The sequence below is a fragment of the Chelonia mydas genome, chromosome 14, assembly GCF_015237465.2.
Source record: "Chelonia mydas isolate rCheMyd1 chromosome 14, rCheMyd1.pri.v2, whole genome shotgun sequence".
NCBI lineage: Eukaryota > Metazoa > Chordata > Testudines > Cheloniidae > Chelonia > Chelonia mydas.
Window position 1 is genome coordinate 37,618,107 of NC_051254.2, and position 23,211 is coordinate 37,641,317.

At 46.6% G+C, this 23,211-nt stretch overlaps 2 protein-coding genes and 1 pseudogene across 2 annotated transcripts in view; 2 read left to right on the forward strand and 1 right to left on the reverse strand.

Moving 5' to 3' along the window:
* LOC102936186 (butyrophilin-like protein 2) overlaps positions 1-23,211 on the reverse strand; it is a 1,677,894-nt gene that overhangs the window by 1,560,850 nt on the left and 93,833 nt on the right.
* LOC114020220 (butyrophilin subfamily 1 member A1) overlaps positions 1-23,211 on the forward strand; it is a 1,361,724-nt gene that overhangs the window by 1,336,605 nt on the left and 1,908 nt on the right.
* On the forward strand, positions 2,705-22,304 carry LOC122461357 (annotated as a pseudogene).

The window sequence follows — 23,211 nt, forward strand, 5'->3', positions numbered from 1 at the left end:
ATCCATGCAGGGACTCAGGTGTTACAATGCTGAGATCACAGGCCTAGTTTTTTAGGCAGGTAAAAAATGACAGGAACAGCTCTGTGACCGGCAAAGCTGAGTTAGGGGCCTAAATTCCCTGTACAGTGTACAATGCATGGGCATCACAGGCAGCTTACAGTGCGATTCACAAAAGCCAACCCAATAGGCAGGGACCAGGTGGGAACCTAGCATAGAGTCATAGACATTCCCCTTGGGTACTCCAGTCTATTCTTTCACCTGGGCAGGCCTGTCTTTGTGATAGATGTCTCTTACACCAAAAATCACCCCAATATTCAGGTTATGCCCAGTCCCAAAGGACCAGTCACTTATCCCAGCTCAGTCGTGTGATGCTGTATGAAATATGGGAGACACTTTATGGTATTCTTAACACCAATAGTATAAAATTGCAAGGAATCCGACCAGATATGCTGTGTGCGGTATCTGCGAAAAAGTTATAATTTGCCAAGTAGGATAATCTTGTTTATAAATTTGCATCACCTTTGTATTGGGAGTTATAGATATGTAGGATATATCTGTATTTCCCAACTTGTGCTGTGTTTCTGGGTGACACCCTTGGACAGATTGGCATCAGCACTGCCTAGCCTGTTGATGCTCTATCAAGGGACATTGGCTGTACAATAAACCCATTGAAAGACCAGGGACTACGCCTGATAATCAGCGAGCCATTTAGGGTCATGTACTGTGAAGCTTGTATTTGGGACAAAGGAAGTACAAGCCTCATGGCAAAAGAATTTTATTAAGATGATATTAAAATAAAAAAAAAACAGTACAGAGTTTAAGCATAGAAGTTTCTGGTTATCAGGGAATAATGTACAGATTATCAAGGGGTGTGAAGTTCAGTTTAGGATCGAATAGAGTAAGGAGTTCATAATCTGCAATATCCCCAATTGGGGGTAAAAGGTTAACGGGTCAAAGTACAGACATTGCGATATGAGGGTATGTTGTTCATATAATGGCTATGTTCAGGTGTGGAATATATTGAGTGGATACGATTATGATGATGATGGATTTACCCTCATTTGTTGAGATTTAATGTTCAGTGAGTTTATGGCACAACTGCATCATTGTTACACTAATAAAATAAGACCAACAGGATCCTGTAAAAGGGACAAGGCAAAATGCCACATTTATTGTAAATATAATAAAAAATATATAGAAAACACACATTACTATGTCACTACTTATTCCTTACTTATCTATATATACATTCATACAAGTTCTGCATAGCGGTTATAGTTACCAGCCTAGAAGTTACCGTGACAGAGCACTGGCCAGGTAGCCTGTACACGAGAGTGGAGCCGAGTCCGTGTCAGATAAGCATCCGATGCTCCTGGAGGGTGGTGGCAGAACCGGAGACTCAAAGTTCTCAGTTCTTAGAGTCCATTTTTATAGGAATTTATTCCTATGCCGGTCCATGGAAATTGCTTTGTCATATTGTTAGTCATGACGGCTCCAGGATGGCTGTCAGGTGCTCATCAGCTTTCTTCATCCTTTGAATCAGTCGGGTGGATTCCAGTTTGCCCTCCAGGGGTTCTCTGGTTGTTTCCACCTGGCGCCTTCTTTGGCTGATTGACACCGAATTCCTAGGCTGGCACTTCCCTGATTATTCAAAACCAATCATTCATTCACATACATTCTTTACTTTTAATAAAAACACATTGATCATTTCACTGAGTATTGTTATTTATTTGAGACTCCCTGTCTTTTAACATTCCTGATACAAACTATAGAGGGTGGGAGTCTCTATGTGATATTTCTATGAGCGTCACGCCAATTAACGGCTTTCCACGGTTGTTGTTACAAAAAGTGTCAATCTCCATTATAAAGTATCAGTTTACAAAGTAGAGTCAATTGAGCAGAAGCAATTGAGAGAGTAAAGTCAATTGAGTAGTTTATGTTCATAAGCGTCATCTCAATTACAAACAAGGGAAAGTATCAACTTAGAGAGAGTAGAGTCAATTGAGCGGTTTAGGTTTGCAAGCGTCAATCTTAATCACAAAGTATCGCTTAGAGTTAATTAACGGCTCCCGAGGTACCTAGAGTCAATTGACGGTTTGCAAGCTTTAACACAGACTCCATCAGCAGCTATGGAGAGCCGCAAAGTAATTTGCAGATTACAATTATTCAAAGAGGAGAATTACAATTATGATAACAATTATTCCAAATAGGGGAATTACAAATCTTAAAACTATGCCTACATCATCTCCATTTTGTCTTCATTCCTGCTTCTTATCTCTGGAGCAACTTTGCTTCAAACCAAGTTCTGAACAAAGGACTGAACGACCCATTTAAGCTGTGCATGTGGTCCAGAGGGACTTTCAAGGCAGAAAACTCACCAATACTTCTAAGAACGTGATATATGGATGTAAACAGGGTCCACGCTGCCCCCCTGGGTATTCTGCCCCTTGGCCCCCTCTTCACTGATTCAGGGACATTTCAATCCGATGCAACACCCATACTCTTTATTCTTGATAGGTTTCCCACCGCCAGTTCCCACCTATACACAGGCTTCACAGCTACTTTTCCAACAGGCCTGGCCAGTAACGGCCCCGGCCCCGGCCCCGGCCCTGGCCCTGGCCCTGGCCCTGGCCCCTCTTCTCTGGCTTCCTCCCAGCCTTTATAGCTCCAGGCTAATGAGGAGGGCAGGTGTTGCCAGTTACCCAAGCCCCAATCCATTCCCCTTGACTGGGGCTGGAGTGGCAGAAGCTGATGAAGGGGTTCCCAACCAGCACCCTGCCCCAATGGACTTTGAAGTATTTGGGTGCTTAACAAGTGTCTCTTGTTTTTTTCTTTTTCTTTTAGTTTTAGACACTAAAAGATTGGCTGGCAGTGAGGTATTATGGGTGAGATCCAAACTCATATTGAACTGGTAATGTGGCTGGCTCTTTGGGGTCAGAAGAACGTTAATAAGTTCTCTCTGTACTAGACCTTGCGGCTGATAGGGAGCCAGGGAACTGGAATGCAATAAAGAGGCTGTATGATTCCTTTTTTGTTGCTTTGTGATAATCAGTGTGGGGGATCAGAAGCATAGTTTGTGACTCTTGGGGAGTTGAACTTCAATGTTACACACTAGTCCTGTGAGTATATGCTCTCTTTTTGCAGCCTGTCCTGACCATGGTATTTCCAGTGTGGGCTATCCCAGGTCACAAGTTGTACCTGAGGTCTCGCACCAAAGACAACACTTGTAGCCAATCCGATAGTAATTGATCTGAGGATTTATGAACTAGAAAAGAAATTTGAGCATTTTTACAAGGTTAAGTAGGTAAACATGAGCGCACAAATGCGTCTAACAGAAGCTGCTGTAATATGCAAGCTCCATATGTCCTTTAGGGCTAACCCCTGGGGAACTCTTGCTTATGCTTAGAAATTACTCAAAGACTTTAAGGCCAAAAGTGACCATCATGATCAATCCGGTCTGATCAGGAATCTCTCTCTCTCTCTAAGGATGGGACAAAATCAGACTTCTAAAGGAAACACAGTTTCAATTTTAATGCAATGGTTGTTCTAACTCCGTAATATGAAAGAGGTCACTTAATAATGTATTTATTCCTTTTTTATTTACTGTGTCCTCTTTAATGCTTGACTTCAATGATTTAATGTTAATTGGTGTTATGCTCACTATGATACTTTCTTTCCTCTCCTTCCTGTTGTCTAGATCAAGTGACAGTGAAGAAGATGAAGTTCTCTCATTCTGCCACAGCTCCCGAGCCAGCTCCCCTCTCCCTGGTTTTATTGTTTTCTTCCTTACTTGTTATGTTCACAAGATGGAATCAGGTAGGAATCCGTCCTGTGTCTGCTGTTTCTTAGAGGATTTATTTAAGCCCCTGAAGTGTCTTAACAACATGCTTCGCTCAAAGTCAGTGGAACTACTCACAATGTGTAAATTTAAACACACAGCAAGATCAGTGTAAGTGGGGAAATGGTCCCGCTATTGTGGGGAACTTTCCTGGCTTCTACACGACCCCGGTGAAATGGGCTAGCGAAAGGATCTAAGTCCTCGCTCCCACTCCCTTCACCCACAGGCCTGACCTCGAGGGCTCCACTTCCACTCTCCTGTCTGGCAGAGTCCTCATAACCCCAACAAAGCTGGGCCCAGGATTCTGGGGGGGTGGGGCTCGACCCCCAACCTTGTTGTGGTCACTTAGGGCAGGGGCGAGGGTGTCCCTACTCTGGGGGGCTCTCTCTGCACTGGACACTTCCCTGACCCACTGATCATTACATACAGTTTAAAGCAAATACAATTTGTTAGACAGCAATCAATTTTAAAACATAAGGAAAAATGGGAAAGGTTAAAGGAAAGCACATAACCCTGCTCTGTGCAGGGAACATCCCAACCAGCCGTCTCTGGAATGGAAGGGACGTTCACAATCTGTTCCTCACACGTCCCAGACCCCCTTCTCAGGCCCTGGCCGTGCTGCAGGGATGCTGCGGGTTGGACACTGGCTCTGGCAGCAGCCACACACCTTCAGGCTCTAGGTGGCAGGACCCTTCTTCCCAACATCAGGCCACCCCCATTGGGGTTATGACCCCCCTCCCAGTCTGGCCTGCAGGGACCCTTGACTGATGGGGTCTCCCTGGTGGGCCCTGTGCCCAGGGTCCCTCTTCCCCTGCTGGCCCTAGCTGCTCACTGCACCCGACTCCAGGCTACACGAGCCCCCAGCTTCATTCTCCTCTGTGCTGTTGCTGCTCTGCCTCCAACCCCCTGGGCTGCTTCTCTGGATTCTCTGGCTCTGGTTGCTGAAGCTCTCCTCCCAGGACAGGTCTGCTCTGGGCTGCTTCTGTGACTCTGCCCCCAGCACTGACCTGCTCCCTGGGCTGTTCCCTGGCTCCCCAGGTCAGCTTGGGCCCCTGCTCTCTCCTTAGCTCAGCCCCACTCTGTCTGTCCCAGGCGATTCCAGCTCACAAGGAGGATGGGACCCCTTGGCCACCTGACTCCCTCCTTACCTGCCCGCCCTGTCAATCAGGCTGACCTGGAGCATTGGCCTTTCCCATTGCTCCTGGGGACTGTCAGTGTCAGGGTCTGATTTCCCATCGACCCTTCCCTTCCTTTGGATACTGGGAGCTAGCGAACCAAAAACCCTCACTGAGTTTTAGTAAGGGGCCAACAATCCTCTTACATTCCCCCTTGCTAAAATTCTGCCACTACAGCCACAATATTCACACCGGTACATCCAGGCCCCATATTTGCAACGTACTGTATACCAACATCATGTCATATAAAAAATTAACAGAAGAACATTCAACATATTTAACATTCGATGTCTACTTCTTCCTACTATACAGGATAATTTTCATTAAAACACTACATAGAACCAATAACAGAATTATCTCTAATTTAACAGGCAGTACACCCTTAGTAGTTCTCTGGGACCTTCTTCAGACTGATGGTTCATTACCTACAATTTCTATTTCTCTGTCTCCTGGTAACACCAGGTCAATTTGAGGGATCTGGCCATTCTCGTTAGGGTTTGGGTTTGCCCACTCTGTTCCCCTCAATATTCAGTTTGTGGGACTAGAACCATCCCCCAACTGATTTCAGTCTCCTCAGGACACACTGATCTATGCCTCCTGTGCTCCCCGACTGGACTAAGAAGGCAATGTTCTAGCTGGTCACTATGCACTACTCTTTCAGGACCTCCTCATTCAGGCTGATGGCATAAACTGGCAGCTCAGGATTGTTCTGAGCGACTACAATGTGGGGATTCGACTCCCACTTCTGTATTTTATTAAGCCCTCGGTATCTATGGTTATGAACTGGTGCACAGTCACCAGGTCTGAAGAGAGCCCATTGTACTTGTGATCATAAATCCTTTTCCTGCTTTGGGCTGTGTCTTTAGTTGTACTGAGAGCAGCTTCGCCAGCTGTCTTTGGGCTGTCATGGACACCTTTGACCCAGTCATGGAAACTGGTCACCTCAGCCTTAGAAAAGAGTTCTTGATGCTTCTCTGACAACGCCCTTAAGTTAGCCACTTGTGCCGGAACCAGCCCCTTGAACGCTGCTTGAACTGGAACTGGCAGTCTCCCACCACACCTTTCCTGAGGAAGGGTCACTTGTTCTCCCTTCTCCCTCCTTGTCACCTGCAGCTCATTTCCATTCTCCTCAAATGTTGCCTTCACCTGAGGGATCACCTCCTCGGGCTGGTGTACCTCTGCAGTTCCGTTCCGAGGATTCAACTCCATAGCCTTCACGCTTGAGTTTAGAAGACTCACGGGTACTCTTCCTTTGATGGCACTAGTCAGAACATTAGCTGACTGGACCCCATGAGGTAGGCATGACCCAGATGTAGGCTCTACCAGCACTCGATATTTGTTGAACCCAGCAGCATTCATCAAGGATATTCCATCTCCAAGGAGGGAATAGTGGTCTTCCGTTTTCTGCCCACTATAACATTTCCAATCTGCATTGTGGGGATCAGAGAACGACTCTGCCTCTCCACTCGAGCCAGTACTCTACTCAGCACAGCATTCTTTGTAGAGTGCTCATGACTGTTCATCCTCCTGGTTCCTTCTCCTGGCAAGAGTATCTCCTTCAGCTCACTAATGTTCATTCCTAGAATCCCTGGGTCGTCTTCTTCCATATGGCTCTCTTCAGAGGCTTTGTCTTTCAGGATGAAGATGCATTTCCCTGGCAGTGTCTGGCCATGTACTCTATGTCTGCTTCGAGGCACCCCACCACTGGGATTGCCACTCCATTAACTGCTGTTAGACGTACAAACCGTGTGCTGTGCATGGTCAGCTCTTTGTCCTTCAAATATTTTTGAAAATGCGACTCAGAAATGGTGGTGACTTCTGAGCCAGTATCTAACAAACATCTGGTCTTCACTCCTGCTATACGTACTTCAGCAGCTAGCCAGTCTCCAAATACTTGCTTAAAGAAGTCGCTAGATATGCTGGCACTGCCCACATTCCCCTCAACACTGTATGCAGAGTGATTTTCCACGAAGGACAGGCCTAGGAATCCTTCTGCCACTGCTTGGCCTTCTACTGTAGATGGACCACTCGCTCCTGGTGCCACATTGGTTTTGAGTGCCTGGGACTCTGCTCTCCTTCTCAGTGGACATTCTTGGCTAGTATGCCCTGGCTTTCACAAGTGTAACAGATGTACCTTCCCAGCTCGTCCTTCAGTGGGGATCTTGGGATCCCGATGTCCTTGGATACTTTGGCATACTAATGGGATTTTTCTTTCATCAACTCGGTCATCACTTGCAGCATCTCCTCCTGTTGGACGGCTAGTTTTTGGATACCTTCACTTAAACTTCCCAATGTTAATTGTGTTTTGGGGCGGACCTTTTCCGCATTAGTTGCATTCACTTCTTGTACAGGGGTTTGGCATGAGTTCATGGAACTTCTTACCAGGCTCTCCTTAAACCTCCTTTTCATTTCACGGCAGAGGGAATCATCCCGGAGCCCCAGCACCAATGCTCCTTCAGGACCAACTTGTCAAGGTTCTTGCCACTCCACTTTGCTCATTCTCTCCTGAGATCATATGCATATGCCCAGACAGTTTCACCAGGCTCCTGCTTTCACTCAAAGAACTCCTTTAGTCGGGTTCCAACAGTATCTGAGTGTGAATGTGGTATGGAATATGGGTGACCATTTAAAATATCATTGACACCAATATTACAAAATCACAATAAATCATATACAAGATATGCCATGTAAGGCATCAGTAGCAATGTTATGATTTGCTAAATATGATCACCATGTTTACAGGTGTGTATCATCTTTGTATCATACGCTATAGAGATGTGTGGTATATTTGTGTGTCAAAATTGTGCTGTGCATCTGGGTGACGCTCCCAGGCAGACCGGCATCAGCACTATCCAGCCTGCTTGATGGCCCATCAAGGGCAATAAGCTGTACAATGAACCATTGAGAGAAGCCAGGAGCTCTGCCTATGAGTCAGCAGGACATGTAGGGACATGCCTGTGGACAGGGGACTCCAAATACCTTTCCATGCCCATGTGCTGGGAGCTTGTGTTTTGGGACAATGGATGTACAAGCCACATGGCAAAGGATATAAAAAGGCAGCTATATCTTCTCCGTTTTGTCTTCAATCCTGATTCTCACCTCTGGAGTAAATTCTCTATAAACTGGTACTTTGAACAAAGGACTGATATACCCATCCAAGGTGTGGATGTGTTCCAGAGGGACTTTGCAAGCTAGCAAACTCACCAGTGCTGCTAAAAACCTTATATGTGGACTCTGAAGTATGTATGTATGTATCTGATTGCTTTGACCATTTAACAACTCTCTTCTCTTTCGTTCCTTTTCTTTTGTAATAAAACCTTTAGTTTTAGATACTAAAGGATTGGCTGGCAGCATGGTATTTTGGGTAAGATTCAAACTAGTATTGATCTTGTAATGTGGCTGGTCCTTTGGGAATTAAAAGAACATTTTGTAAAGTGAATGAGTTTTCAGTAATGTCTCACTGTACTGAACCTATTTGCTGATTGGGAGCAGAGATGAGATGCAGTAAGGGGGCTGTGTGATTTCTTTTCTTGATATCCAGTATGGGGGATCAGGAGCACAGTTTGTGACTGTTGGTGAATCTAACTATAGTAAAACACCAGTTTTGGGAGAATCTGCTCTCCTTTTTGCAGACTTCCCTGACTGTGGGCTGCCCTAGGCGCCTCGGGTCACGCTGAGCATCCTACTTCACATGCTTGCATCCTCTGTGATCCAACCCTTTCTCAAACACCAAGGCCACCTGGCCTGAAGCTGAAGTGATTTGGCTCAGTGAGGCCAAGGCACGTGGGTCCCAGAGTTGAAGACCCTTGACTGAAAATGTCCTGGCAGTGACCCCGTCTCACTAAATACAGGTGGAGGGGGGCAAAGGAGGGAAACTCAAGAACCTCAGCTGATCTCAATGAAAATTGTGTCCTCATACGAGGTGAGAGGTGGTGGTCTCCAAAGAAGCTGGGTCCAAAACATTCGGGTGAAATTCTAGGAGATCTCTGTGACTTCAGTGGAGTCAGGATTTCATCTTTCATCCTTCTCATATTAAACCAATGCTGAGAAATCACATCAGAAATATAGTGACGGGTCGGAACAGATCACAGAGCTCAGGTACACAGTGTATATACTCAGGTCACCTGTCCTTCACGGGCACTGAAATGGCTCTCTGGCATGTCAAATTAATATATGGGGAGTTACCAGTGACACCTATACGTGAGCTGGCCTGTCACTTATTAATGTAACTCTTCCCCCCACCCTTTTCAGTTGTTTCTTATTGTGCCAAATTTTCAATGTTCAGGCTGGAAATTTGCATACCAGGTGTCTGCCCCAGGCTGAATTTTTGGAAAGTTTGAACCTATTGAATCAGTCATGAATATATTTTATTTCTCTCTGAGGTTGTTTCTTTTTGCTTTGGTGTATTTCACAGCTGAGTTCAGAGTGATGGGTCCTGGTCACCCTGTCACTGCCATTGTGGGTGAGGCCATTGTTACCCTGTCACCTGTCCCCCAGGATGAGCGCTGAGAACATGGAGGTGAGATGGTTCCGATCTGAGTTCTTTTCAGTTGTGCACCTGTTCATGGAAAAGGATCAGAATGGAGAGCAGATGCCAGACTATCATGGAAGGACGGAGCTTTTGAAAGATGGCATCCTAGATGGGAATGTCTCCTTGCAGATTCTTAATATCAGACGCTCAGATGAAGGACAATACAGCTGTTTTGTTCAAGATGGTCTTTTTATGAAGAAGCCATATTGGAACTGAAGATAGCAGGTCAGCAGCTCTTGTCTGTATTATCTCAGCCTGGGCTGCAGTTTTTGTTCTTTTCTACTGCAATGAACTGTGACGAGCAACTTGTGAATTATTTTAGCGTAACACAGCGTGACTAGATTTCAGGACACGACCACATTCAGACACTTTGGAAATGATGCTGAAAACTTTCCCAACGTTTTATTAAAGACATTTTCAGAAAGGTCAAGAGACTTCCTTGCCCAAAAGATGTTCTTGACTGACTCCAAAAGAGGGAGAGAAAGGAGGGAAAAGACTTCTAGACAAATATGGGCCTGGTTTATACTAGAAAAGTAGGTCAGCTTAACTATGTCACTGAGGGATTTGAAAAATACACCCCCATGAGCGACAAAATAAGCTGACGTAAGTCCCCATGCAGGCAGGGCTGGGTCAACAGAAGAATTCTTCTGTCAACCTAGCTCCTGCCTCTCAGAGAGGGGTATTACCTGGGACACCAGGAGAAGTCCTGCCCTTGGTGTAAGTAGTGTCTACACTGAAGCACCACAGCGGTGAAGCTGTGCTTCTGGAGCCTTCACGTGTGGACGGCCCCTGGTCTTCCAATTCCTCTGCCGTCATTCTGAGGCGTGGCTAAGGTGGGACTGCCAGGTGTACAGGCCTTCTGACGTGGTCATTAGTGGTGGTTATTTAGGGGTGCAGTCAAAATCAGTTTCAGCTTTCTGATTGGCTGAGGCCATAGAAAGGTGGGGACGGGGACAAGTTAAGTATTTACTGCTAGCAGATGAGGCCCAGCGTTTGTCCCCTGCTGCTCTGACACAGGAACCATGGAGCCAGTTAGATTTGTTTATTTATTTAAAAAGAGAACAAACAAAATGTTTATCCAATATTCTAAAATCTGGCTTTTTAAAAAATTCATATCCCACTAGGTATTTAAACGAAGTGGCCAGATTTCCAAAGGTGTTCAATGTTCCACTGCTCTTGGGTAGAGAGGACAATATCTCTCCTTATTCAGTGAAATTATTTTAAATATTTGTTCACATGTTTTCCTGTGTCCATGCGTATTGGAAATTCTGAAATTCCAGTGTTCATTTATCCATTCTGTATGAGCAAGTGATCTCGAGTGGGAGTAATGGATCCACAATCTATCACTCATCCTTTTTTAGCTGTTAAGTTACCCCATTGATTTATCACACATTTACGTAATTTTCCTCTAGGTTTGGGCTCCAATCCTCTCATCTCTGTGGAGAGTCACCAGGATGGAGGGATCCGGATGGTTTGTCAATCAGCTGGTTGGTATCCGGAGCCCAAGGTTCTTTGGAGAGATCTCAGTGGGAAAGAATTACCATCACTCTCTGAAGCAAAATCCCTCAGGGATAGTGGCCTGTTTGAAACAGAAAATTCTATTATTATAAAAGAACGTTCAAACCAGAACCTGTCCTGTTGGATCAGGAACACCGTTCTCAATCAAGAAAAGGAATCAACAGTTTATATAGCAGGTTAGTTACCAGCTAAACCCACACACTGAAATCACCTCCATCAGAAACAAAACAAACCATAGGAAACAAAGAACTGAAGCATCTGCTGTGCATATTTTACAACCTACATTAAAATAAAGAAGTTCAGATACTGGAACCTTAACAGGGTCACAACTCAGGCAATCTGATCGCCTTAATTTTGCATATTCAGAGTTATCAGAGTTTTGGGTTTCATGTAAATTTAATCTTAACTCTGATACTTCTGAAACTCTTACTGACAAAAAAAAAAAAAAAAAAAGAATGATTTTGGGAAGAAATATTCACCAAAGTTTGAAAGAGTTTGTTCCTAAAAACTTAACTTCCCCTCAGTGATTTTTTTTGAATGTAGCAATTTTTACACCATCGTTTGTTTGCTACCTTTTCAATTAGTGAAATGTCACCAAATGATGTGGGCTTATTTCTGTTGACATTCAATAGGACTTGTGCTCATAACTCACTTTGCCTTTGTCTACACACAAAAGCCACCCTGATTATCTCCTGAGTTATTGATGAAACCCTTTGTATAAACGCTCTTCTGTCAGTTTCAGAGTGTCCTGTGCATTTAGTGTAAGTCAGTTCCTTACTGATTTATACTAAATGGATAAAGGACACTCTTCAGCTGATTTACAGTTTAAGGTTTTGTCAATTAGTTTAGTTAAATTGGGGGAGTCCTGTTATGTGGTCAGCTGTGGAATCAACGTAACAATGACTGCATGAGCGTTACACCAATTTCACTAAACCAGGGCACAAATCCTGTGTGGAGAAGGCCTTAGGCATGTTTGAAATGCCCACCCTGCCTAGATGATGTAAATGCTGTAAACACAAGACCAGCAAAAGAAGATGAATCAATTTCTAGCACTTAATGTTTGGATTCATTGCAATTATGATTCATCGAAATAATTGGGGAAATTATTAGTGACTCACCAAAATGGCCACCAGGAAGTTTAGACTTGAAATTAGACGAAGGTTTCTAACCATCAGAGGAGTGAAGTTTTGGAATAGCCTTCCAAGGAAAGCAGTGGGGGCAAAAGATCTCTCTGGCTTTAAGATTAAACTCGATAAGTTTATGGAGGAGATGGTATGATGGGATAACATGATTTTGGTAATTAAATATTCATGGTAAATAGGCCTAATGGCCTGTGATGGGATGTTAGATGGGGTGGGATCTGAGTTACCCAGGAAAGAATTTTCTGTAGTATCTGGCTGGTGAATCTTGCCCATATGCTCAGGGTTTAGCTGATCGCCATATTTGGGGTCGGGAAGGAATTTTCCTCCAGGGCAGATTGGAAGAGGTCCTGGAGTTTTTTTCGCCTTCCTCTGTAGCATGGGGCACGGGTCACCTGCTGGAGGATTCTCTGCTCCTTGAAGTCTTTAAACCATGATTTGAGGACTTCAATAGCTGAGAAATAGGTGAGAGGTTTTTCGCAGGAGTGGGTGGGTGAGATTCTGTGGCCTGCGTTGTGCAGGGGGTCAGACTAGATGATCATAATGGTCCCTTCAGACCTCAATATCTATGAATCTATGAAAAACATTCTAATTACTCTTGCAATTTCTGAATGTTGCTGAACAGTGAGGACCAAATTGTTTGCTGGCATAACTCCACTGAAGTCAATGCGGTTTTGTGAGCAGAGAATTTGCTCCTGAACTCAATAAAGCTCTGAATAGCATGAATCAAACCAGGCCTGATCATTCACTGGTTAATCATTGCTAAAGCTGTGTTAGTTGGAGTAATTTTTAAAATCAGGTTTTGGTCTTTTGTGCAGTATGGGGGGGGTCATGTTTTCACTCTTACTTCACATACGTCCTGCTGGGGACTATTTATGTATTTACATGCAATAGAAAAAAAATTAGTTTTGTCCCTGCTTCCAAACTAATGCAAAGCCTGGGGGTTTATTTTTCAGATTCCTTTTTCCCGAGGATGAATCCATGGATGGTGGCTCTGATTGTGATCCTGCTGGTTTTGTTTGGTTTCATTAGCCTCACTATTTATCTATTTAAAATAAAAGGTAAACGTCACAGGGGAAAATTTAGTGAAATTAACGAGAAATTTTCTTCTAATAAATGGAAAAAAAGAAAGAATGAAATTCACACTAGGCCAAGCAGGGGAAGCACAGACCTGCCCTGTGCTCCCCACAGCAGCACAGGGAAGGAAACGTTACTAAGGTTCCCATTTGCTCCTGGAGGCAGTGATCTGCATCAGCCCTTTACAGACCCAGAATATTTCTCCCCCAGAACTGCCTCAGTTAAGCTGAATGGAGCGCTTGGGGAAGGGGGGAGATTGATCCCAAACCTTCTTCACTCCTCACTTTTTTCTGCTCACTTCCCACCCAGCTGTGCAGTTATTCCCTCCTCAGTCCTCATGGACTTTGGGAATTAGTTAATGTCTTTTTCCCTCTTGTGATAAGTAAATATTTTGGACAGAGTTGGGTCCCCATAAAGATTGTGTACTGTTTTATTTTGGGAGCAGTTGTCTGTGATTTCATTTACTGTTAAAAAGAAATTGGAATGAGACAAAGCCTGGCAAATTTCATCCCAATAGATAATATTAAAAAAATATACACAGTGGAAAAGAGGGGTCTGAATAGACATGAGCTCTGAGATTTAACCTGCATTCTGACTATGGTGAGAAACAAGAAGTCAGAGATGGAGAAGGGAAACCTTTTTCTCCTGGTGTTGAGAACATGAAACCCCTCAAAGGCTCATGAATTGTATAATCTCTGTGCAACTTTCACGAAATGCAGAGAACTGTATAACCAAGGGAAGAATGCTCCTAATAAGAATTTATATTTATTTCTGTTTATTTTTAATGGAACAGGATATAGAAATCTGTAAATGGCGTGCTCTTTCCTCCAACAAGTAAAACTTCTGTACAAATTTGACTCCTCATAAGGGTATTTCTTTGTGAATTTTTGTGGTGGAGTTTTTTAACCAGAAAAAGATGAAAGCCCAGATACTGCATCACTAACACCAGTTAGATCTTTGCCATTGACTTCAATGAGTGGAGGATTAAGCACTGAATGCACAAGTCAAATTGCTAAAAAAATAATGCTGATAATTTGAGGGCCAGAAATTCCAGTCTGCACCCCCAGAGCTCCCAGCACAGCCAATGGGAATGTGAGAGATAATACAAGGAAGCAGGATTGGGCTCTAATGGCTAGATTTTTTTAAGGTATATGGTGAGCTAACTCTCACTGAAATCAGTCAGAGTTAGGCTCCTCAATGCCTTGAAAAATCAGACCCTAATTGCATAAGGAATTCAAACCTTTCAGAATTGTAAATCCTTGCAAATAGTTAGTTACTGTTGGACACTTAACTCTAGTGTGGCCACATGGGTAGTAAAACATGAATGAAATGTTTGGTATTTAAGGGCCAGGCGTTCATATCATGAAAACACTCCTTTAAATCTCCATTAACTGGAAATCTTCTTAAATAACTTGTATTTACATCTGTTTGCTTTATTTCATTTCTTTAGGGAAACATCTTGGAGAAATCAGTAATTCAATTTTCTCCACATAGAACCTTTTCCATTAAGTTGTTTGCTGTTTATTATTTATGATCATAATTATTAAAGAGAGATCAATTTGAGTATCCATGAAATATCAGGGATAATGTATTGATAATTTCAATATGTGGGTAAGAGAAAACCAGAAAGAAAATGTTCTTTGAAATGTACCTTCTCTGAGGGTGAAATCCACATGGTGCTGGAGGCACCATGACATGGGGGACCAGGAGGACTCTGTGCCCTCAAATGTCCTCTTGCCTCATCTGACAAGTAAATAATTTGGTCCAATGTGGATCTTGTGTGTAATTATATTGGAGGAGGAGTTGTTCATTTTTTCATTTAATGTTAAAAGGAACTTGGGATGAGATTAACCCTGATCAATTTCACCCCAGCTGGTAATATGGAAAGTGAGACACGATGTTCAACTTTCACAGAACTCAGACAACCGTATATCCATGAGAAAAATGCTCCTAACAATAATTTATATTTATTTCTGTTTTTTAGGGAACCGTGATACAAAAATCGGTAAGTGTTGTGCCCTTTTCTCCAACAAGAAAACTTCGTTCAAATTTGTCTCCTCGTGTTTTATTTTTTAAATGAGAAAAAACTTGAATGCCCTGATGCTGAACCACGAACATCAATTAGAGCTGTGCCTTTGATATCAACGAGTGTAGGATCCAACACTAAATGCACAAGTCACATCACTAAAAGAATAATGTTGATAATTTTAGGGCCCAATATTACATTCCGTGCACACTTAAAGCTCCCAGCAAAGTGAATGGGAACATGTAATATGCAAGGAATCGGTATTGGGCTCTAAGAGTAGCTTTTTAAAGATATTTGGACACCTAATGCCAGTTGAAATCAGTGGGAGTTAGGAACCTAAATACCTTTAAAAATCTGGCCCTAATTCCCTGGGGAATTCAAAACTTTCAGAACTGTAAATCCATGCAGATAATCAGTTATTTTTTGATACTTTATCCTAGTGTAGACACAAAATGAGCCCAAATGTCTACACCAGAATTTTACAGGCCCCCAGCCCATGTCTTGTGAGCCTGGTTAGCTGCCATGGGTCAATTGGGGGTATTCAGTTGCTGTGTAGCCACACCCTGTGGGACTTCGCAGGTGCTTCGTGCCCTGCCTGTGGGTTGGAAAGGGACTCTTCTCCCCAGACCTCCGTAGTTTCCCTGCCCATTGCCTGGATCAATGGGTTGGAGAGGGACAGGCTGCATGATGGGAGGCTGGGGTTGATTCCATCCTAGAAGAGATGCACTTAATTAGTGTGTATTTGTTCTGATTCTTTGTTACCTAGACAATCTTCAACGTGAACTTGGTAAGTGTTTCTATTTCTCGAATGCAGCCTTTTCCGTGGCGTTGAAACTATCTCTGGATCTTCGATCTCTCACCCTTCTCCCAGGTGGAGTCGCAGCACCAAGGTCTGGTTCAGTGTGAAGGGTTCCTCTTAGCAATACAAACCAGAAAAACTTGGAGACCCCACCAATAATCTGGGCAAATTTAACTCCTGAGCCTTTTCCAGGCTCTATAATGGCCCCTTTAAGGCTTATAGCGGCACAGCCGTACCCCTGCAGCTGCCCTGCAATGGGCTCTCCGTGTAGCCGCTCTATGCCGACCTCCCACCAGCATCATTTAACCTCCCCAACGAGCGGCAGTAGCTATGTCGGTGGGAGAGTGTCTCCCGCCAGTATAGCACTGTCCACACCGGTGCTTTTGTCGGTGAAACTTTTGTCAGTCAGGGGCCTGCTTTTTTCATTCCCTGACTGACAAAAGTTGTACTGACAAAAGTGCTAGTTTATGCACAGGATAAGAGACAAAAGTTCCCACTCACCCACCCTGAGTATAACAAAAGAAAACTTTTATTACAAGGGAAAAGGAACCCAGCATTGTTTTGGGAAAACACCACAGCCATGATTTGAAAGCATGTAACCCTGAGCAAACACCGGTGGCACAGTACATTGGGCAGTGTCCTTTGCCTCAGTTTCCCACCTTGCCGTGTGAAAATCCAATGAGCGAATGACCTGTAACATGCCACTCCCCTCTCTCGCCACTGCAGCCCACTCACAGTTGGTTGTTCTTAATCAGCCAAGACCCAGAGTTCAGAGGTGCCCTCACATGGATTCACCTCCCACCCCTGAAAGGCCTCTTTGTGTGTGTGTGGGTGTGTGGTGGGGGTGGGAGGCATTGAGCAACACGTCCACTGCTGCTTCCACCTCTGCAACTGGCTTGCTGCTGCTGCTATCGCTGTCACCACTGGCCATAGGTGCCGACAGCCCCGGAGCACCCACAGGGAAAAATTAGCGGGTGCTCTGCACCCACCCACAGCCAAGCTCCCCCCTCCCCCCAGTGCCCACTGGCGGCCTCGCTGACCAACTCTTCCCCCTCCCTCCCAGTGCCTCCCACCTGCCGCAAAACAGCTGTTTCATGGCACTCGGGGTGCTCTGGGAAGGAAGGGGAGGAGCGGGGATGTGGCATGCTTGGGGGAGGAGGAGGGGAAGAGGCAGGGTGGGGCCGGGGACTTCGGGAAGGGGGTGGAATGAGGTGGGGGGCGGAGCAGGGGCCTCTGTAGCCTCCTACCTGGACGGTTCACAAACAGCCTCCACTGGGGCTGGATTCTTTAATTGATTTGCAGATTAAAACCAAGGTCTTAGACTGGCATCCGAAGGGGACTGGGAGCCAGTGAAGGGACTGGAACATGGGCCTGATGGGTTCACTGTGGCCTAAGCCCTGGAGAAGGCCGGCAGCTGCATTCGGTACCAGCTGGAGCCTTCACACTCAGCTTTGGATTCAGTGATCGACAGTAACCCAGCCTGGCGGTGGCAGAGGCAGGGATCACTGGCCAGATTCCTGCCCCCAGGAAGATGTAAAGTTTCTGAGGGAGGATTGGCGGGTAGCGATTGATCTATTGGGGGTCGATTTATCCCATCTAGTGTAGACGCGATAAATCAATCCCCGAGCGCTCTCCCGTCAACTCCGGTTCTCCACCGCCGCGAGAGGCGCAAGCGGAGTCGACGGGGGAGCGGCAGCGGTCGACTCTCCACCGTGAGGACGCCGAAGTAAGTCGACCCGAATACGTCGACTTCAGCTACGCTAGTCCCATAGCTGAGGTTGCGCATCTTAGGTCGATCTCCCCCCCACCCCAGGGTAGACCTGGGCCTAGTGAGCTGGGATGTTTAGACACTGATGCTACCTGGTCACCTAGGCTTTGCACCTCGACTTTGGTGAATGGGGGCTGTACAGATCCAATGAAATGAAGGGCAGAGTCTCATCTCGTTCTTCAAAATGTGTCCCTGCTTCTCAATCACTTTGCTCTTGCCCGGGTTCAGCTTAAGCCAGCTGCTCTTCATCCCAGAGCCCTGGTGTTGCTGCATTCGCTCAGCTGAGTTCTCATCCCTCTCTCTGTGTTTGGTTTCAGACTGGAGAAGAAACATCGTCTGCCCAGGTAACTACAGCTTCTATTGCATCGATATCCAAACTTCCTGCCCTGAGACTTCCAGTCCCTTTTTCTCACACAGTTAACATTTTACACTAGCTCTTTGGGGCAGGGATGGCTCTGTACTAAGGTGAAAAGACTCAAAGGTTTGTGTGGCCAACGTTGTGATTTTGGGTGCCCAAGGAGCTCTTTTGTGCACACTGGAAGCTCAGAGGATTCTCAGCGAGATGCTGTTAGAGTCCCTGATGGGGCTGGAAGCTCAGGGAGGGAGGGGTGGACAAAGGGCTGAGCCAGGTTAATGTCTAGGCTGCTCATTTCAATTTTCAGAAGCCCTAACAGGGTTGCATGAGCCCAGACAGCTGCTGCTGCTCTAACCGTGGCACAGGTACATGGCAGCCAGCAGGGCTTAGCACATTCCCTGCACACAGACCCCCATAGGTCACACACAGAGATACCGAGACCCCATCACACACTGACTGCAACCCCCCAAACACACGGCAGGATCCAAGCTGCATGGGAAGCCAGCAAGGGCACAGAGGGAGCCAGTGTGCGCTCTGGAATACCTTGGGGAAGATGGGGCAGGAGAGGAGTGGTCTGGGGAGGGGTGAGGTTCGGGAGTGGGAGAGGAATAGAGGGCTGCACAGGGGATTTCGGGAGTGGTCCCTGTGAGGAATGATTCTTCTTCCAGGGGCCACAGCTGAGGTTGGCTAGTCAAGTCCAGTGAAGACAGTGAGGCGGTTCAGAGGGACCTCTCCCCCGCCAAGCTGTGTGAAAGGGAAACCTGGTGGGATATGAAGTGCCCTGGTGATAAATGAACATATCATGGAGGGGAAAAATTGAGCAACTCGTTCACATTACAGGGTTTGAAAATAAGGGCATCAGCAGCTCAGGGCTTGGCCACACTGGCAGCTGTAGAGCGTTTTGTGTTAAACCAGCCTTCGGAGAGCGCAGTAGGGGAAGCGCCGCAGTCTGTCCACGCTGAGAGCTGACAGCGCAGGGGCATGGCCACATTGGCAGCAGCATTGGGAGCGGTGCATTATGGGCAGCTATCCCAGCGTTCAGGTGGCTGCAACGTGCTTTTCAAATGGGGAGGGGGTAGGGTGGAGTGTGTTGTGTGTATGTGGGGGAGAGAGAGTGGGTTTTTTGGGGTGCTGAGAGTGTGTCACCATGCTGTCTTGTAAGTTCAGACCCCCGCCTCCCTCTCCGTCACTCAAAGCAAACAGTAGCTGTTTGTTTTTTTCTCTGAGCTGATAAGCAGCCAGCTCTCCAAAATGCAGCTTTGAAAGGGCCACTTCCACATTCCTACCGGAGTTCACAACAAAGACAAGAGAGGCCACTTCAGTTAATGGGATGATGGGACGTTTCCGGAGGGCAATCAGAGCGCTGTAACGTTACTCCTCGTCCACACTGACGCTGCAGAGTCTCACCCAATACACAGCAAACCTTGTCCCTCCCGGGGAGGTAGAGGACCAGTCGCACTCTAGCCAGGGAGTCGGAGCGCTCTACGTGCCTTGCCAGTGTGGACGGGGAGTGAGGGAGAGCGCTCTGGGCGGCTCTATTGCGCTATAATGTGCAAGTGTAGCCAAGGGCTCAATAATGCAACCTGGAATTCACTGTGGCCAGCTTGACAAAACCCTCTGCTCGCTGCACAGCTCTGGGGAAAAGGTCAAACAAAATCTGAGAATCCATAAAAGTGGGATGGTGAACAACATGGAGATATTATACAGCCATTATAGAAATCAGTGTTTTGCCCTCATCGGGAGTACTGTGTTGGGTACTTCTCACCCCACCTGAGAAAGGGTACCGAAGAAGAAAAGGGGGCTCAGAGAAAGGCAATGAGAATCAGCACGAGGAGAGATTGAAATAACGGGGGACTTTTACCTTTAAAAGAGAGGAGCAAGAGGGGACATGATACAAGTACAGAATATTGCACAACCCCCCTGAACAGAAGATGATTTAGGTTGAAATGTCAAACACTTGGTAGTTAGGAAATGCCAGTTTTATGCTGGCCTGTACGGCCTTAATTCTCACCCCTTGTGCATCCATCCTGGGAAGTGAAAGAATGAGGCAGGGGTCCTGTGGCAAAAACAGTGTGTGATCATGTAATTGGAGATTGTATCATAAAACACACACACGGGACATTGGCTAATGGGCCAACTTCAGGGACACAATATGTTGCCAGAGAACAGCAGGGTAGCGGGAGTGGAGAAGGGAGCTTTACAGGCAATAACAGCAGAGGTGAAAGGAAGCTGATACGCCCTGGTATGGCCCTACTGGGAAGCCGCAGCGGTGCGTTATATGGGCTCGTGGCTCCAGCAATATTGAGGGCCTGGGGGCGCAGCTCCATCAATGTTCGGGGCCAGGTCTGTCTCCCCCCGGCCCCACCTGCCGCCACCCCCCGTGCCTCCCCCGAGTGTTCCCTGGCCCCCCCTTGTGGCCCCCCTTGCGCCTCCCTGGGCCCCAGAGCAGAGTGTCCCAGTCTCTCCCCTGCAGCTCCATGCTACCTCCCTGCATCTTCTGCTGCCGCAGGGTCCTAGTGCCCCCATTTCACTAGTGGCAGGGCAGGATGCCCTTCCCGTGCCCTTCCCCCTCGGACCCTTTCATTTCCTGGCGGGACCCTCCACCAGCAGAGGCCCTCCCTGCCCGCAGTCACCGCTCCTGCCCCACACGTTATTTGCCTTTGCTCATTTTTGCACCACAAACCACATGCTTGCCACAGAGTTTTCTTTATCTTTTGCTTGTGCTAAGAATCAGTGCACTAAAAGAGACATCTGTGCTGGCCGCACACCCAACTCCTAAACTATACGGCACAGGCTGGGATGGGACAGATTGGTCAGTGAAGGAGGTAAAAGCCTGAGCAGTAGGTCAGGGTCCGTAGACTGGGGAAGGGTAACATGGACGTGAGTTTGGTGGTGGGGAGAGAAGACTGGACTAAGACTCCCAGGATCCTTTGGAAAATGGGGCCTAGGCACTTTGGGGATTTTGAAAGTTGTACCCAAAGCCAACAAGTTCTTGCTCATTCTCGATCTTTAGTTAAGGAGGGTGACCCCTGACCCCAGTAGACTGTCTGCAGGGACAAAAACCTGTTACAGTGGACAACTAGGAAGGGAAAATATCAAATCTTCTCCTATGCCCCAGCCTTTATATCATATCACAGGAACCGAAAGAAAACGTTTTTCTCCCATCCAGGGCTGCCAACGGGTGCGAGGGGGAGGCAAAAGGGGCAACTGCCCTGGGGCCTGGAGATTATTAAGGGACCGTGGCGGTGGCCAGAGCCCCGGGCCCTTTAAATCACCGCCAGAGTCCTGGGCAGCGGACCGGTCAGCACTGAAGGGCTGGGTGAGGGAAACTATCTCTCAGTTCTGTTGGCAGCTCTGCTCCCATCCCTTTCAAAATTCCCCTTCATGCCTCAGGCCTACTCCCATTGAATTCCAGGGGAGATTGGCCAGCGACATGAATGGCAGCTGGACCAGGTCTTTGTTAGCAGGCTTGCAGTGTCACTTCAGAGTGTCAGAAGGAAAAGTCTAATTTATGATTATTAATAATTATAAAAGTGATAGAAATCCTTCTAAGGAAAAAAAGAGTCTGTTAAAATTGTAGCCACTGACAGAGAAATGCTCACACGTGTATTTGGGAATCGTTTACTTTATGATGAACTCTGCAACTTATCTTTTTCCCAGTGTAACATTTTATATGCATAAGGGGCCACTCAGTCATTCCCAGAACGCTGGACATTTCCAGACTGTCGGGATTGGTTTGGGCCCACCCGTGTCACCCCATCCTCATTGGGATGATGGTGCAGGTGAGGTTATGCCGCATGGGGGACACCATTTTTCAGAGATGGAGGGGGCGGAGTGATGTCCCCCATCCAACACTGGACAAAATCACATCCATTTTAGACCCTGTGCTGGACAGCGGACAAACCTCTCAAACAGAGGCCTGGCCATTTTAATCCTGGATGAGTGGCCTCCCTCTATACAACACTAATTTCTGTTAATATGCTTGTTCAGATGAGTTCCCATCTCTGATTCTGTGTTTTCAGGGCTGGGAAGTACTGCACGACCTGTACAAGAAGGTAACTGAAGTTCAGATTCTATCAATGTCCCAATCTCAGCTGCTGTTAGGGGAAAGAAGCAAAACGTTCTGACTGTTGCCATGAGAGGGGAGTTCATTGCTCAGGGCAGAGCTCACAAGCGTCTTGCATTTCACAGCACATCGGGAGGAGAGGGAGGTTGTGTAGCCATGGCCTGACATACAGCAGTAAATCCAGACACTATTGTGTCTACTCCTCCTGTCCCTCCTCTGCCTTCATGTGCAGTGCGACCTGCAGAGCTTCCTGGGCTCACCGCCCAGCCTGGCTGCACAGCCACTGACATGTCCTAGCCCCTATCACGGGGCCAAAGACACAGCTCCTTCTACCCGCCAGCTCATCAGGGCTGTTCCTGCTCACATCCCCCTCCCTGCCTGAGGCCCTGGGGGCCAGAGCCATGGTCTGTGGAACAGGAGCAAACTGAATTACGGGTCTGTTCTTAAATGCCCAGCAACTGAGGATTAAAAATTCAGAGTTTGGAAAGAGAGGAAATGAAGTGTAAATGCTAAAATTCAGAGATTAGACAGAGAAACAAAGATATTTCAAGTGATAAAATGGGGAGGGGAGGGGAGGAAATAAAATATGCCCAGTGACGAGAACCCTTGTGCTAGAGTACAGGGAGAGCACAGTGGGAAATCATGAGAGTGCAAAGAGGGAGACACATCGGGATTGGGAAGAGATTGAGGGATGGGGCAGCATTTGGAAGGGTCTGGAGGACAAGCAGTGCCTGGCAGGAACAGGAGGGTGCGGACAGTGCGTCAGCTGAATGAGGCTGGTGGAGAGGCAGTAGGAGTGGGGGCAGGTGGAAGGGCCTGGAGCTTTGGTGATGGTGGCCGCTTGGAGGGAACAGGCTGGTGAGTTGCTGTTTTCACACTCCCAGCAAACTCTCTATAACCTTTCACTTCCTGCTGTCCT